The sequence below is a fragment of the Vulpes vulpes genome, chromosome 12 (genome assembly GCF_048418805.1).
Source record: "Vulpes vulpes isolate BD-2025 chromosome 12, VulVul3, whole genome shotgun sequence".
Lineage (NCBI taxonomy): Eukaryota > Metazoa > Chordata > Mammalia > Carnivora > Canidae > Vulpes > Vulpes vulpes.
In genome coordinates, this window is record NC_132791.1 from 33,064,534 (window position 1) to 33,079,156 (window position 14,623).

General features: G+C 38.1%; 1 long non-coding RNA gene across 1 annotated transcript; it reads left to right on the top strand.

Moving 5' to 3' along the window:
• The first annotated feature begins 5,675 nt into the window (after nucleotides 1-5,675).
• LOC140594570 (uncharacterized) lies at nucleotides 5,676-13,846 on the top strand. The gene is made up of 3 exons (XR_011995515.1): nucleotides 5,676-5,954; nucleotides 11,798-11,868; nucleotides 13,499-13,846. It is a non-coding gene; the product is annotated as an uncharacterized lncRNA (long non-coding RNA).
• Nucleotides 13,847-14,623: the final 777 nt, after the last annotated feature.

Here is a 14,623-nt window from a genome sequence, read left to right on the forward strand (position 1 = left end):
AGAAGTCAAGAAGGGAGGGGAAAAAATCCCCTTTCATGTAGATCTTTACCTTGTCTTTGTAACCCCTGCAAAAAGTCTGCCTGAAGCCGACCATCAATATCTGGTTATTAGCTGATGAAGTGACCAGACCGTGGCCATTCTGTAGTCTTAAAAAGAGGTCATCGGTGTCAAGTAAACAATGAGCTCATTAAGAACCACTTGTGAAACAATTAGGCCAAGGGAATTTCGCTTGGCAAGGGTGGAAGTTAGGAAAGGGGATTTGGCTGCAGACCCTGGCAAGGGCCTGTCTGGCCCCCAGGGCCACCGCAGACGCGCCTCCGAATGAGGGCAAGTCCTGGCTGCACGTGGGCCACCTGGAGAAAACTAGCCTCCTGGCCACCCCAACCAGCTACATCTTGGTTTCGTTCCGTTTGCTTTGAAGAACACAGCCAACAAACTGCCGCTAGGTGTCCTCCAAGTGAAAATAATGAGAGAGAAAGTGCTTAAGCACCTTTTGTTTTCGTCCCACTAGTGTTAACACACAGTGCTATATTCGCTTTTGAGACCTCACTGATCTTAATTTGGCCCAGGTTCTTGGACTCCCGGGGCTCTTGGGGACAGAGTGGTGCTTGGCAGTGAAACAGGAACATCGGACCTCTGTGAATGAAAGGGTGCGCTGTCAAGAAAGGGCCATTGAAGCTGCTCATTTTCATTCTCAAGTAGGATGTGTATCACTCTGCTTCAGATAAACAGGCCACGGAGGCCTGGAAGGGCAAACACTGTTCCCACCCAAACTGCCTGGCTCTCGGCAAGGCAACAGCCCCTGAGAACCAGCAATTTCTGAGCTGCTGAGCAATTTTGTGGTTTTTTTTTTTTTTTTAAGATTTATTTATTTGAGAGAGAGAGAGCAAGAGAGCACGAGGGGGAGAGAGAAGCAGACTCCCTGCTGAGCAGGAACTCCTACGTGGGGCTCGATCCCAGGACCTCAGGATCATGACTTGAGCTGAAGGCAGATGCTCAACCAACTGAGCGACCCAGGTGCCCCAGCTGCTGACCAATTTCAAATGTACAGAACTGTGTTCTGGCAGGTTTCTCATGTTTAAACATCTTAAAATTTAAATTAGGTGAATGTCAGCCATAGCTTTTTACTGGAAATAGCAGGAGCAATCATCTTTGCTTTCTTTAGTTATGGGCAAATAAAAAAGCACCATTTGGCCAAGTATGTCCCCGGTTGGCAGTTACAAAACAGACTTCTCACCCCTGTCTCTGCAGGCTGAAAATCCCCTCCTTGCCTTCCCATGGTCCCGCCTTTCTAGTGCTTTATGGCATCCCCACCTTTTCCGTCTCTCCTCTTCTACTTTCTCTTTTAGCCATTTTTAAACCCACACCAGGTCAATTTTCTGCTTATGATCGTCTACACATTGAACTTGAGTAAGTGCTTGCCCTGGCTTTAGAGGGTCAAGGAGGGTGAGGGTGCGGGGGGTGGGGGGGACCAGAAGAGGAAAGGAGAAAAACAAGATTTAGAAAACAGGTGTCTATCTACACCTGCCCAAAACTTAAGAAGGAATTTAGGCCACCAGGTTGGGGGTAGCGATATAAGCCAAGAGGGCTGCTTCCCTTCATTTTCTCTGCCTCAAATGCTGGACTCCTATATCATGTTGTAGGAATTTCTAGTCTTACCACAGCCAGATGACTCATACCCACTGACTGGCTCCCTAGGCTTCTGCAAATCACCTGGAAAGATAAAGCTGACCCAGAAAACAATCTCTTGCTCCAGGTTAGCCTTTCAAGGTAGGTAGGGGAATTTTCAGCCCTACCCACCAGCCTTAATCTTTATTTCAGACATAGTTATGTCTGAGAGATGGAAATAACTTCCAAATGAAGTGATGAACTACCATGGACTGGGCTTGCTTCTCCCTGGGGAGGGAAACTGAAATGAGCTAAAGATGACCTTATTTGGGGCCAGAAAGAACTGAGATCTCTGTGGAAGGAAGGGCCCTCTGCCTGCTTTCAGAACCTTGGCTCTCTGGCTCTTTGGCTCCTCGAAACATTCCTCCTCTGAAGCACTTCAGTGGCTCCAGCTTGCCTCTCAGGGACACATCTTCTTTATCTCCTTAGAGCCTAACAAAGAGGATCTGTCACTAAATTCTCCCTGAATGCAAGCCATAAGGTAAAGAGAAAGTGGAATCTGCAGACTCTAACTCAAAACTTAAATGCTAACTAAACCCAAAGAAACAATCCTCGCCTCTCCTTTTTGTATGAGAATCAGAAGGGGAAAGGAATTAAGAAAATCCTTTTCAGGAAGTGTCCAGAGGAGTCCTGAATTTAGCACCCCTTGCCATAGAAGTAAATCAAAATCACCAGTAAATCGCTGGTTTGTATAAACTAGTAACTGCTTGTTCAACTCCTGTTCTGAAGATAACAGCTAATATTTATCAAGTGCTTCAAATACTCCTGGCTCTGTGCTAGGGGCTCTACAAACATTAATTAGTCTAACACTCTCAACAACCCTGAAAGGTGTACATCGTGTTTTAATTGAGGTATAATTGACATGGAATGTTTTGTAAGTTTAAAGATGTGTGATGTGTTAATTTGATACATTTCTAGATTGCATTGGGATCATCACCATATGCCATTGTTATATCCTTAACAGGTGAGAAAGCTGTTGCTCAGAGAGGTCTGAAACTTTTTCTGAAGTGAACAGCAATTTCCTCTGACTTAATTTGACCAAGGCCCTGAGCATGCCTGACAGCCTGGGGCACGTGGTAAACTGAATTAGAACTTAAGATGGGAAATTAGACCATTTATTAATTTTTGGATCTTCAATAATGAAAACGCCTAATATTCCTCATTATACAAAAGAGGGAAACATGTTCTGACCATTGCCTGCTTTTGTCTTTCTTTATTTTATTTTATTTTATTTTATTTTATTTTATTTTATTTTATTTTATTTTATTTTATTATTGGAGCTCAGTTTGCCAACATATAGCATAACACCCAGTGCTCATCCCGCCAAGTGCCCCCCCTCAGTGCTCATCACCCAGTCACCCCAACCCCCTGCCCACTTCCCCTTCCACTACCCCTTGTTCATTTCCCAGAGTTAGGTGTCTCTCATGTTTTGTCACTCTCACTGATATTTTCACTTATTTTCTCTCCCTTCCCTTTATTCCCTTTCACTAATTTTTATATTCCCCAAATGAATGAGACCATATAGTGTTTGTCTTTTTCCGATTGACTTATTTCACTAAGCATAATACCCTCCAGGTCCCTCCACGTCGAAGCAAATGGTGGCTATTTCTCTCTTTTAGAAGATTACCCATATTCTTTCCCAGTAGACACCATTCCTCATTCCAGTTATCCATGAGTACAGAGCTAGCAGGCAAAGACTCAGAATTTGAGCCCAAGACAATCCAGTTCAGAGACTGGACTCATTCATTTGCCAGGCTGACTTGCCCTGTTGGCACCCTTCATGTCCCTGCCATGGAGATCAAGTTTGAAGGGTAGAGGGACTGTAACTTTGAGAAATCTGAATGCTCTTGTGTGAATAAAGGGTAACAACTGTGAAATGCCAATGGGATGGAGGAAAATTGACTGCCACAGCCAACTTGCATTAGAAACTGACTTGTCTGTAGTACTATAGTCTATCTACAGGGCATTTCCAGAGGTCTTTTTACTTCAATGCTACTAAGAGTGGCCCAAGAAACTCTGAGTGAGATAAGGACAAAAGTTTAGAGTATGTAGAAATCTTTGGTAGTACCACATCATCTAAGCAAATCACATCATCTATATGTTCAAAAATATCTATCTGCCATGGACTGGAAATAAAGACAAATAAAAACAAAGTCAAGACAGATGGTTTAAGAATCACAAATTTTATTTCATTAGGATCTTGGAAGGTGTCTCCAGGTCTCCCTTATAAGGATTAAGAATCATTCAGCAAAACCCAAGTTGATTGTCTGCCTCTCCAAATGGAATTTAAGTTCCCCAAAGGTGGGACTTTGTTTTGCCCACTGCGCCATCCCTAGTTCCTAGAATCATGCCTGATACTCAATGAATATTTGTTGATTGACCAAAATGAACTCATAATTCCAGTGGGAAATGTCCAAAGTCTTGTCCAATAGTTGTCCTTGTCCATTTTGAAAGTGGATCACAAGACGACTTAGGTGATGGCTGTTCCTCTGCACCCAGACTGCCTGCTCACCTTCCTCCCATCTATACCCCTCACCCAGCCCAGACCTCCACCTACCTAGGAGGAGAGGTAGGAGAAATTACTGTCATTAATTTGTGAGCTCCAGGATCATTTGGGCATATTTTCCACACTGTTCCATTGAGATTCTTTTTTTTTAAGAATTTATTTATTTATTCATGAGAGACACACAGAGAAAGGCAGAGTCATAGGCAGAAGGAGAAGCAGGCTCCCTGTGGAGAACCCAATGTGGGACTCGATCCCAAGACCCTAAGATCACGACCTGAGCCAAAGGCAGATGCTCAACCATCGAGCCACCCAGGTGCCCCTGTTCCATTGAGATTCTGGTTGACATTACACTAAGCATATAAATTAATTTGAAAAGATACACATCTTTACAATATTGAGTCTTCTCACTCATGAGCATGATATGTCTCCTTATTTTCTTGTATTTTTATAATTCTTTGTGAATTTTGTGGTTTTCATATAGTTTCTGCATATTTATTGGTACGCTAATTTTAGGATGATTTATTTTTATAGTTATTATCATGCATATGTCTTCCTACCCTTTTATTTTCTAAGTCTTGGTATAAATGAAGAAAGGAATAATTTTGTGAATGTTTATTTTGCATCCATTCACTTTAAATAAGTTTTTACCAGTTCTAAGAAATGTTTATTTGATTATCTTGGGCATAATATCATAATATCAATAGCTGATCATTTTATCTTGTGCCATTTCCTCCCTCCAGTTATACCTCTTTTTCAGCTTTTTCTTGTTGATTCAGCAGAGTGAATTTTTCTTAAATAAACTTTTAGTTGGGAAGACATTTAAGATATTTAAAGAACAAAATTATAAGGGTCTACATCTCAATCTGGGATACCACCAATGCAGAATTAAGAAAAGACTTATTGTTCTCAATGCTTAGATGAGGGAAAAAAAAAAGAGAAACAATAAATTAAGTCAATACCTGATAAACTTTGTTCCCTTTAAGTTACAAACCAAGAGAAAGAGAAGAATGAAGTAATAAATAAAACAGGAGAATGAGAAAAAGAATTGATTTAAAAAATTATCCTGCACCACAAATAGTTTAAGAGGCACTGGTTTACTACACTAAGGTCTTGGTAGGTATCTCTGGATCTGCCTAAGAACCATTAAAGAAAAGCCAATTTGTAAAAAGACATTTTCCTTCAGTCAACAGACTACTTTCTAAAGTTTCTGAAGCCTGTAGGTCTTGAAAATAAAACCGATTGATACCAATAATAGTAATTTTTGAACTTAGATTCCAATGGTATATTTGAGATGACATACAAAAGTATGATTAGCCACTATCTGCTTTTGTTTTATTTATTTTTTTTAAAGATTTATTTATTTATTTATGATAGACAGAGAGAGAGAGGCAGAGACGCAGGAGGAAGGAGAAGCAGTCTCCATGCCGGAAGCCTGACGCAGGACTCAATCGTGGGACTCCAGGATGGCACCCTGGGCCAAAGGCAGGTGCTAAACCACTGAGCCACCCAGGGATCCCCTGCATTTGTTTTAAAGAATGGCAGATTTCATATGCTTGGGCAGCTCAGCCACAGAGTGCTTGGTCATTCTTGATAAGAGTCAGAGCTGTTACCCGCCTGCCCTGTAAAGAACCCAGTGGGCATTTCTTCAATAGTACCTGCAGAAATCAGCTCCAGGAATTACCTGGATGAAGAGGATCGATCCAGTCTTCTTGGAGATACAGAGGCTGTGGCAAGAACCCTCATTGCTCTCCATCAGCATGCACCTAACCCTGACTAGAGGGTAAGCAAATGTCATTTAAACTTGCCTGCCCCAGTCCTTTGCTCAGTGAAGAAAATATCTCCCCAATGAATTTTGAAATTCTAAGTTTCCCAAAAGGAAAGTCAGAGGTGGGAGGTTTAATTTCTACCTCTGGGAAGCCCTGAACGTGAAAGCAAATATATTGAATTAAATGTGCCTCTAGATTGATAACACCCCAGGAACTTGTCAGAATGAAACACAAATCTTTTCTGGAACTTTGGGCATCTTCATCCAAGTCTCTTCGATATTCTGGAGCAATTCTGATGGGCCAAATATGAGGAATAAGATGTTATCAAGAATGAGCAAAAATGTGTCAGAAAAATAAACAGAACTTCCAGGAATGAAAATGTAATTGCCAAAATTATAAACTCACTAGATTATTTACATAGCAGGTAAGAATGAGCCAGAGAAAGAGTTGGTAAACTAAAAACTAGGTCTGAGTAAATTATGCGTAATACTTCACAGAGAGACAAAGGGTTGGAAAAGGTAGGTTAAGAGATGTGGAGGATATCGAATGAAAAATGGCTAACAGCCATCTAATTAGAGTTCCAGAAAGAGAAAATAGAGAAAATCAGATGGTGTTAGTTAATCAGGTGACAAATTACCCTAAAACTTAGCTGTTTAAAAAAGCAAACGGTTGTTTCTCATGTTTTTAAAGAGAAATTTCTGTTTCACTTTTACTTTCACTTTCAAAAGGAAATTTCAGTTTTGGTGTCAGGAATAGGAAAGCTGCTTGCCTGACACAGAGTCTGGCTCAGGGTCTCACAGGATGTCACAATCCTGCTGTCAGCCAATGCTACAGTCACCTAGAGTTTGACGAGTACAATTAGCCAGGACAATATAAAAATTCTAAACCTGCGTATAGCTATTAACAAGGCCTCATAACATATAAAGCCAAAAAATTAATAAAGCTGCAAGGAAATTTGACAAATCCATCGTCAGTGGGGAGAATTTCAACATACCTTCTGTATGATGAGTAGATAAAGCAAACCAATATAATCATGGAAATAAAGAATATTTGAATAATACAACTAATAATTTATGTAATGGGCACAAATTAAGCTTTATATACATTATGATCAGAGAATATATATTCCAAGCATACATGGAACACTGATACTGATAAAAAACTGACCACATATCAGACCACAAAAAGTTCTCAGTAAATTTCAGTCAGTATCATTCAAACTGTTCTATTTCTTCAATACAATTTATATTTGGAATCAATAAAAACAATTATTTTACAACAATATAGATTTGGGGAAAATCATAAACACACTTTATTAAAATAGCTAAAAGATCAAAGAAACAGCCATAATAAAAATTAGAATAAAACTAAGACAAGAGCCATGTGTGTTTCTTCAATAACTTTATATTCTAGAATTTAGCAAGGACCACATCAGTAATTGACAAATAAATATCTGAATGGATTTGAATCATACAAGTTAAAAAAATACTGGCATGTTTTACATCCTTGTTACTGCTTGCATTTCTCTAAGTCAGTTTTTAAAAAGTCTCTAGATGTTGTTATATTGCAAGGTATCCCTGAGTTCTTTTAAAAATCTACTTGCAAGCAGAATAATTAGGCAATTTTTTCTTCTTCAGTTTTACTAAGATATAATTGACAAGTAAAAACTGTATATCTGCAGGGTGTATGACTTGACATTTTATTATATATTGTACATTGTGAAATGAGCACCATAATCAAGTAATTAAAATCACCTTATACACACCTTTTCTATTTGCGTTGAGAATACTTATGATCTATTCTCCTAGCAAATTATAGATATAAAAGTGTACGATGAAGTATTGTTAACTATAGTCACCAAGCTGTACATTAGATCTCCAGAACTTACTTATCTTGCATAACTGAAGCTTTGTACTATTTCACCAAATTCTCTCCATTTCTCCTATCCTCCCCTCTCCCAATTACCTGGCATTCTGCTCAGTGTTTCTATGAATTCAACTATTTTAGATTCTACATATAAGTGAGATAATACAATTTTCATGTTTCTGGAATTGGCCTATTTCACTTAACATAATGTACTCCAGACCTACCCATATTGTCACAAATGGCAGGATTTCTTTCTTTGTAAAGGCTGAATAATATTCTATTGTATAATGCATATAATTTTTGTAATTACTATAACAGTTCAAAGCAACCATTTTATTGAAATCTGTTTTAAAAAATAAAAAAATGGGGGCACCTGAGTGGCTCAGTGGTTGAGCATCTGCCTTTGGCTCAGGTCGTGATCCTGGGGTCCTGGGATCAAGTCCCACATCAGGCTCCTCATAAGGCGCCTGCTTCTCCCTCTGGCTATGTCTCTACCTCTCTGTGTGTGTGTCTTATTCTGTCTCATGAATAAATAAATCTTTTAAAATTTTTAAAAATTAAAAATAAATTAAAAATTAAAAAATGTTAGTTGTATAAATAAAGGAAAAAATAAGAAGCAATTTATTTCTAACTGGATACAACTACACACATAAAAATGCTTTTGTCTCAGAAAATAAGTTATATATCATAGCAAGTTAAGTAGCATGGAAATATTATATTCAGTTAAATCTCCACTCTTCAGCTAAGACAAATGAGGGCCAGAGGGAATAACTGTCTTTCCCAGGGTCTTATAGCTATTTAAGGAAAGGACCCATCTCCTGAATCCACTAATTTGTAACTGTGCCATGTCTATACAATGTGTCTTCCACATGATTCCCACTTTCACATAACATGACCTCCTCTTCCACACACCTTTCCCTAAGTAGCCCCTGACGAACTTGGCCTAAGAGTATAGATAACAATTATAGTCATTTATAGGAATTTCTTGCTAAGTATGCCTAAGTAAATTCTTACAAAATTATGTCTATTCTGAAGAAATTCTCAGCTAAATATTGCTATAAATTGTATTTTATCAAAATATTATATTGCCCCTATGTGCTTATCTTCATAAATTCTACCATTTTTATCAGCTCCCAAGGAAACATTGGCACAACTCTTTCTGAACCAACTACCTATGTGGCCAGGAGAGAAAATAGGATATCAATACTGAGTTATGAGCATTTATTCTAACTGAAGATGTCCAAAATTAGCCAGAATGTGCTTTTTTCTTTGCATTGTATAATCCAAGTTTAAATTTTTTTCAGGGATATGACTTGTAAAACAGAAAAGTTTATCTTTCACAGTCTAAAGTATTTTAGTAAGTCATAAATCAACTGGTCATTTCTCCATTTAATGATTTACCACCTTATCAAAAGCATCTCCTTGTTAGCTTTTTATGAGGCTTATCATCTAGAGCCAGCCTCCAAAATTAGAGGCTAATAAATTATTAGCTACATGTCTAGATGTGCAACAGCTGACTGAGGAGTAATAAAAGATTTCTCCTCCTTACTATTCATATGGGTAATTAGTTTGTATTCACCAGCATAATGTTGTAAAGATCTGGAAACCATTCTGTTATTGTGTTCAATATAGGTAGCTGGAGGAAAAGCCTGGTCAAAAGTGTTTTGGAAAAAAAAAAGTGTTTTGGAGAAAGCAGCTCAGTAATATTTGACTGTTGCTACTGATCACATTTAAAGTCTCAAATTTCTACCTCTCCCTCTGCCATCTGTCTGTAGACAGGGGCAAATATTGCTATCTTGATTTATTAATTTGATAATCATGATCTTTTCAAGTATGTTGTCAGATTTCACTCATCTTGATTTGGCTTCCACCAGTTTTGGAAGTTCACATAATGCTAGCATTAGCTGCAAAAAGGCCACTTTAAAAAAAAAAGATTTTATTTATTCAAGAGAGACACAGAGAGAGGCAGAGACATAGAGGGAGAAGCAGGCTCTCTGTGGGAGCCTGATGTGGGACTCAATCCCAAGACCCCGGGATCACAACCTGAGCCAAAGGCAGACGCTCAACCACTAAACCACTCAGGTGCCCCAAAGGGCCACTTTAAAAAAGCAAATACTTTCTTTCCTTCTAAATTTGCAGGCAAATTATGTAAATATATTTTAAGGGGTGAAGATGTCTTATGTTCTATTAGATAGTAAAAGTTTTCATGCACTTTAGAAATAACCTTTCTAGCCCAATCTAGATATGTAGGTATGTCCTGCCTTGGAATATCACAGATAGACTAGATAGACAGGTAGATGAATAATAGAAGGAAGGAAAGGAAGAAGGAAGGAAGGAAGGAAGAAAAGTGGGAAGTGGAGGAAGGAAGTGAAGGGAGGGAGGAAGGAAGTGAAGAAGGAAAGAAGAATCTATAGGTCACTAGGGACCTAGGACCTACGACTCAGGACTGCAGATCTAAAAAACTTATATGCTCGATTTTCTCAGGATAAATTAGCCTCTTGGAAGCTAACTCAGTCAAACAACACTATGCAAGAATATTTATATTTATATTCACAGTCATTTTAAAAATTCACTAGAAGTCTCCCTGACCAAGATCTATGGCCAATCGCCAGCCTTCTTATGGAAAGATGTATTCAGCAGAAAAGTTTGGTCAGTAGAGAAAGAATTTGAAACAAAGGAGTCAGTATGTTCTAGCAGAGGTCTCTTGAAATTATAGAAAAAACAGAGAACATAGTGACTAGCATAAGTGAGCTGATGGCTGAGCAAAGGAATACAAACAGCCCTACGTTCATGGGGTCACCACATTCAAGATTCAGTTCAGAGATCTGAAAGGGCAGGAACTCAGGGCTGATAGTAGTCACAGAAGACCAATCAAAGAGGGAATAATGCTTGTTAATATAATTTACAATAGGTGAGTGTATATGTCAACACTTTCCACAAAATATTTCCTGTTTTTCACTTTCCTAACACGTGGTAGGATTATATTTCCCCCAACCCATTACTATTAGGCATGCTCATTACTTTAACCAAAAAAAAATGTATAAATAAAAATGAAATGTACCATTTCCAAGCTGAAAATCCAAAAGGCAGGGTGTGATCTGCCACATCCCCAACTATGGTTATTATGGATGCACAGAGATGACTACAAGAAGCAAAGCCCTATATCAACCTTTGTTGGGCATGTGTGTGAGAAAGAAATAATTGTTGGGTGAGACATTGGGATTGTTTATTACTGAAACATAATCCAACCTATTCTTCCTGTTGTGGTATATAGCCTGGAATTAAAAATTATTTTAAATTAAGGCACTGCTTTCTTGGAGTCAAGGTACTTTGACAACCTAATTAATACTTAGAAGTTGACTTGTTTATATGATCAGAACAAAGGGAACTTAATATTGTTGTGAGATGCCTGGAAAAGCATAATGAACTACTATTGCACTATAATCAAGCATACTCTCTGGTGATTGCATTAGACTCACTTGCCAAATGCCATAGCTCATTTATTCATTCATTTGTTCATTCACTCATTCTTTCATTCATTCATCCATCCATCCATCCATTCATCCAACAAATATGTATAGAGTGCTAACGACATGCCAGGCACTATGACGGATCCTGGGGATACAACTATGAAAAAAGTGAGACAGTCCTAGTCCTTACAAATGTACTTATTATCTTAGCCTCTTTACTCTCATTCTTCTAAATTCCATGAAGGTCATGTACTTCACACCAGCACATATTCCTTTATCGTGATGGCTTAGGCTGCCACTCCTTAGTTATATTTTTGTTCTAAACATACACTCTATATCAATGCTTCTGAAACTATCATGTTTCTTTTCTAATCCATTCCAGACCAATGCTTTTGTAAAATACTGTACAATAAAAATAAGTTACTAGAAAGATACTCCATGTGATTGAATATCAAAGCAATGGTGATAAGCTATAAGTTTCTAAGTGATTACTTACAACTTCCTTACTTCTTTCCTTCCAGGTGGACAAAAGTTCACAGACCATCACTGGTCTATGGATTACACTTTGAGAAGAACTACTCTGGATAAGCAGGTAGGACCTATGCAAACTAAGTTTTTTATTTTCATTTGTAAAACCATCTACCTCTTAATCACCAAAGTTATAAAGTTTTATATGCTGAGTAATCTCTTCAGGTCAGCCCCCATGGCCCATTTGGCTAATCACTTTGTATGATTATTTAGTTAATATTTTTTTAAACCAGCTCTATTTTTTTATATGGATCCATTTTTGCAATGTCTAATCCACACAAGTAGAAAATCAGTTTCACTTGCCATAAATAAGATGTAACTGTGCAAAAAAGTGCTACAAATAAGGAGTTATTCAAGCCTAGGGAGAGAGAAGGTCGCCTGCTCTGAGAAGAGTTCAAATCTTACTAATGCAGAACTAAAACTTCCTACTTGACATAATCAGAAAATTGAGAGGAAATTAAAGAGAGCTTTTACTCATTATGTATTTCAATGCTATGGAATGCCCAATGATGTTTCATCTAAAACCATTTTAAGGATCAAAAGATAGTTTCCCTATCTTTTTTGAAAAAAAAAAACAGGGCAATATTTTAACTCTCCCCATATGAGGATCACCTGAGTTGTCTACCATGACTATGCATGGCTACAGCCACTAGTCAGGTGGTCCTAATCACATGGATAGCTGCATACACGTGTCAGGTGTCACCACTTCCCTTCCTTGGTAACCCTGTCTTACAGACCACTGATGCTGTAGACCACAGGCTCATTTCAGTTCTGAAAGTAATACTCTCTTCAGATCTAAACAGTCTTTATGAGCCTTTTTTTTTTTTTTTAAGCAGACTCCACGTGCAATGTGGGGCTTGAATTCACAACCAGGAGATCAAGAGTCCCGTGCTCTACCGACTGAGCCAGCCAGGCGCCCCTATGAGACTTTTTTGGAGTCTAGCTGCAGCATCTGACACACCATAAGCACCCAACTAACTTGTGTCTTCTTCCTTCTTCCAAAAATAATCAGTTTCTTTTCCTGATGAGACAAGAAAAATATTTTTTAAAGATTGGAATTCCCCCTTAGGCTCCCTTGTAGCTACGAGGAGAAAAAACTAATTCTTCCCCACTTATTTTTTACCCTTGTGGAGTTTTAATCACAATCCACAATTTTTAAGAGAATATTTCACACGATGGACACAAAGAAATAATTATAAAACCCACCAAAAGTTAGATATTATGTTAAATTAGATAATTCACAAGATAAAGATGGCTTAAAACACCAACAAAAAAATCACAACCCACAATTATAATATTGGTTACATCCAACGGACCTCAGAGGTTTGGCTTGGTCTCTTGGTTTTCATAGATCTACAACTCTATCCATCTTCGAGCATTACTCTAACATTGGGGAGCAGAGACTCCACTGTCAGAAGAAGAGTCATTCAGCGGGTTGTGCATGCTCTGCTAATTTCCCCCAACTAAACACCAGACCTGGGCTTCGTGTACACTAGCTGTGCATTGTTACAGTCTGAAGATTTAAATTTGTGTAATATTCCCAAGACGTAAATATGAGCCGAATCTTGTAACAATGGAGAGATCCTTCCGCAGGCATTTCTTACCTAATGTTGAACTTTTATCAAAGAATTTTTTCCCCCAACTAACAGTTTCAAATAAATGCTAACCATACAGTGTCTCTTCTCTTCCCTCAGGATATACAAACCACAGAATTCCGATGACTCACCCCAAAATAGCTTATGAATATGCCAGGGGCGGAAGGGCATGCTGTTTGGTTCTCTAAAACTTCCTGCCAAACTGAAGAAACTGAACATACACAGATATTTGGGGACTAACTGTGAGTAATAATGAGAATTTAATCCCTTTTAGTCTTCTGAGTTAGCAACAGCTTGCCTAACATGTCTGGTTACATCCTGTTTGCTATGCATGTGACTCCTCGAAAAAATAATAATATAATATTAATAGCACAATGTTTCATTGTTAAGATTGTTATTATCTATGTGAGTGGTTCTCAAACATTGGCAGCCATTTGTAGACTAAGGTCATCTCTTGGAAGAACTGTAAATTCATGGCTTTCTGAAACAAACATATTATTATTATGTTTTTGAAATAAAAAGCCAGGAGTCAGTGGATGGGATTTTCAGGCTGCTCAAGCCCTTTAAAAGGAAAGGCAGTTAGGCATATTGATTAAAATCTTGGGCTTGAATCTCCGCTATGTCACTCTTAGCAGGTACTTGACCGAAGTCCTGATTTCTCCATATGTAAAACGAAGAGGATATTAATACTGTCTATGTTCAGGGTTAGGATTCTAGTTAGTTCCATAGGGTGAGGATTAAATGGAAATGTATGTAAATAAGGAGTACCGCTAAGTAAATAAATTATCTAGTGCAATCTCTTTTCACAAATAATGAGTTTGAAAATCAAAGCCATTAAGTGACCTTGGAACAAACAGTCACACATTCATCACTGCAGTGCCAAGACACAGCATTATCATGTTGTGGTCAAAAAACATTATAATGTGGAGCCAGTCAGCCCATATTCAGGCCTCAGTTTTCCTACTTGCTAGCTGTATAATCTTGGGCAAGTCACTTAATTTTTCTGTGTTTCAATATCTTATCAAAAAAAACCAATATCTTATCTATAATATTAAAATAATAATAGTATTTTTCTCAAAGCATTGTTAGGACAGCATGAAAATGTAACATGTACCAGTGCCTGGCATGCACTAACTAATCAATAAATACTACTACACCAAAGCTGAAAAGTTCTGGTTCTTCCAAGAGCAAATTTTAGAGTAAAAAAAAAAATGTCAACAATGC